A 3,768-nucleotide genomic window follows, 5' to 3' on the forward strand; every position below is an offset into this window, starting at 1 on the left:
CACGCAACTGTGCTACCCTCAGTGTTGCCAGACGACCAAGGCTAAAATTCCCCAACTTTCGTGGCAAAATTTCCCCAAAATTCCCCATGTGTTCACGTATGTTTTATTTACCTTAAAATAATAAAGTAGTGATATGTATGTGATAAAACATTAGTGAGCTGAAAGTAATGAAAGGGATTACTTATATCAATATTTAATTTTTAATGTAACAAAACTATAACTCATTGTGCTTTGCATACTTATATATATATATATATATATATATATATATATATATATATATATATATATATATATATATATATATGTATATATATACCGGTGTGTGTATAACATCTAGAGAACTTATGATAACCTAGAGAAATAATCTTCTTCCTAAATGTAGTTGAGTTTTGGAAAGCAGCCGATGATTCCGTAATATATAGTGCCATGGTCAGCTGTGCAGCTATGCAGTTTCTGTATGATAAGCAAAAAGTGTCTCTTTATTATTAATCACTGCTAAGTGGAAATAAAGTATTTGATTTTGAATTTGTGTCGGTGTTTCAATATGGCCGCCAAAATCACACGCCCGCGGCGAAAGCCACTCCATATTATATAGCTCAGTGGTTCCAATGCAGGAGGAGACCTTCAAAAGTAATATATAATTGTATATATGTGCTTCCCAGGGTGAGATTCACATATGTTTAGTTGATAATAAGAAATTACCCAGATTTTAAAAAAATAACACAATGCGAAAATTCCCCAAAATCACACCCGAATTCCCTGTTTCCCCATTCACACCTTGAATTCCCCAAATCTAGGGAAAATTCCCCATGTCTGGCACTACTGGCTACCCTTTTGCTTTAAACATTCCACCTGATCACACGTAGCCGGTGTTCCCGCTGTACTACGCTTCTTTCCGTATTTCTTCGACCGTCCGTGATTTCCTCTTTTTATACTTCGTAGGTAATGATAGGAGTAATAGGGTACATTGGCAATATAGTGGAGTGTAGCTGTGTCTCTAGATATTTTTATAATTTTGTTTGTTAATTTAGGTATATTTTATGGGCCGGGAGTGATTGTGATGCCAGAGTGAAATTTCTGTTACTGTCGCGTCATACTTAAGAAAGCAACTGACCGCCCTGGATACAAGATAATAAATTAGAAAATTTACGTAGCGAGAGCCTCATGACACAGTTAGGATGACACATAACTCCTGTCCTGTATCACTTATTAAATATTGGCCAAACTAGAAATCCATTTATATTTAATCCTGGATAGGTAACCATTTTTTTTTTTTTTTTTTTTTTACCACAATAGGTGAGCCAGGGTTTCACAGACCGCAAGGAAAAAAAATAAAGTATTGACGTTTGATTTATTGAAATGTACTTTAACAGACAAATAATTCCTAGCCATTTTCTTTCATTTAAGACAAAAAAATAAATATATTTTTAGAAAAATATGAAAAACGTGCAGAATGTTGTATATGCTAACCTTAAAACTGAAAGCTAATATCAGTCTCTTGGGTCATATGCTATAGACCGATGTTGGGACTTGCTGTAAACACAAGGAGAAGCACAGCAAATGAAAGTTAACTGCACACAAGGAATTTCCAATGGCCTAGCATGTAAGGTAACCTGGGATCTGACAGACCCCATTGGCTTTATAGAGCAAAATCAGAGCCAGTTCCAGGAATGACCCCATCACCCCATGAAGACGTCACTAGCCAGGAAGTTAGATGGAAGGACAGATCCCTTGGCCTTAAGTTGATATATATAAAAAATAATTTTCTGTGCCTGGGGTTTAGGAGACCCCGGGTTACCTAAGTAGGGAAGCCGGATCATCTTTCCTCACCCAGCAGCGTTGTGTGTGAATGATGTCTGACACACAGCCAATCAAAAGGTTTCCCTGCCATTCCACTGAGTCTACGTCACACGTAAAAGTATGTTCACTTCCCTGACACATCCCGGGGCTCAGGACCCATTAGAACCCCAAAGATAGAAAACTCCATTGCCTCGCCATCCCCGAGAGAACGTCTGAGATGCCTTGGATTTGGTGCAACTATAGCTTGGCGGTGCACGAAGACATCAGCGCTAGTGTCCTGGTGGTCCTGGCGCTTGATAAACCTGTACCCCGCCCTACAGTTGAACCAAACCACGGTTTCCTGGATCGGCGACGTAGGCATTGGCGATCTGCCTGAAGCCCTCCCTCAACGGGTCGTAGGCAAAAGCAGACGAGTGAAGAGCGCTGGGAAAAGTGCGAACTATGTAACTGCCGGGCTTCTCTCTCTCTCTCTCTCTCTCATTATGTTGGAGCTTAGCGAGTGTTAAGGCTGGTTTACACAGTCAGTTTCGAAATATGATGTTGTAGCCTGATTTAGACAAGCAAAGTGAACCCACCATCTCTGTTCCAGCGGGAGACTCGGCGCCTTCAGTAACTTAGCACCGCCACCTGCCCCACACGGTACTTTCGGCATCATGCTTCGAAACTGATCCTGTGAGCCAACATTGAGTGGATCAGTGTAGGCGAGATTAACGTTTTATTTCATATGTTGAATTTTGTGTTCACTTTGTTTTGATTTGTTGTCAAGTTGAATAAATGCGAATCTTGAATTTGGCTTTTTTTTCTTTCTTTCTTTTTGAGGGAACAATCATACGGGTTTCTGGCCTTTGGTTCCTTCATCTATGCATATAATTATATAAATCAGTAATTTATCACTCTGTAGCTGAAATCTGCTTAGTGTCATTACTCGGAACTTGGTCTTGTGTGTGTGTGTGAGAGAGAGAGAAAGATGGAACTGCGGGTCGTATTCTCATTGGCTTATATTTCGTTAACAAGTCTTCCTCGTAGATATACATTGAATTTTACATGTTTATATCTTCTTGTTACTGATGTAGCGTTTGTCAGTGTGAAAGATAAGATTAACGTGCAAAAGAATAATTGGCTGTTGTGTACAAAATGTATTGCTAAGAAATGTAATCTCATGGCAACGAAGATATGGAACATTATTAATCACTGGAAATAAATATAATAGGCTAATTAAAACAGTGATTACAGTTGTTACTGACCCCTTCATTATCCGGGACCTATGTGAAGCGCTAGAAGACAGTTTGATAGAAGAAAAACGTAAAAACCTTAACATGCAGCTGAAAGAGTTGATATTAGTAAGACGATGCTCGTCTTATGGAAGAGATGCAACAGAAGTATCCATTTATAGAGAAATTAACTTATATAAAACAGAAGCATCCATTTATAGAGAAATTAACTTATATAAAAAGTGTTAAAATATGTAGTTTAGTTACCAACAGTACCTCTTACCTTAGATCTCTATAAATTGCTAGGCAGAAATAAGCGGCGTCTCTCGATAAGGAAAACATGAAATTTAACAGGTTATTTAAAGTTAGGTTAGCGTATAGTCTGGCAAGGTTAGATTTAGGTCAAAATAGGTTAGGGTTGGCAATATGGCGTAGGTATTTCTGGTTAGGTGAGGCTGGGTTAGATTAATCAGGTTCGGTCAGGGTAGGTTAGATTTTATTTGGGTACATGTGGGTGGCTTTTTGGTAATTTTAGGACCGTTCCGTGTATATTAAGCGTGTATTGATCCCACGGTTTCCCTCATCAAAGATCGCTTGATGTTTTAACTAATTTTCAAGTGAAAATGCAAGGAGCCAGAGACAAGAGCAACCTGGTTCGATGCAGGTCATTGTACTTTCCGAGGTCATTCTGAACTGGCCAAGTTGATCTGGTAAACCCTGGTGAAGATACAGTTCCGAGGCGGCCAATGTGATC

The sequence above is a fragment of the Coenobita brevimanus genome, chromosome 21, assembly GCF_032717465.1.
Source record: "Coenobita brevimanus isolate Jiangsu-jjx chromosome 21, ASM3271746v2, whole genome shotgun sequence".
NCBI classification, from domain to species: domain Eukaryota; kingdom Metazoa; phylum Arthropoda; class Malacostraca; order Decapoda; family Coenobitidae; genus Coenobita; species Coenobita brevimanus.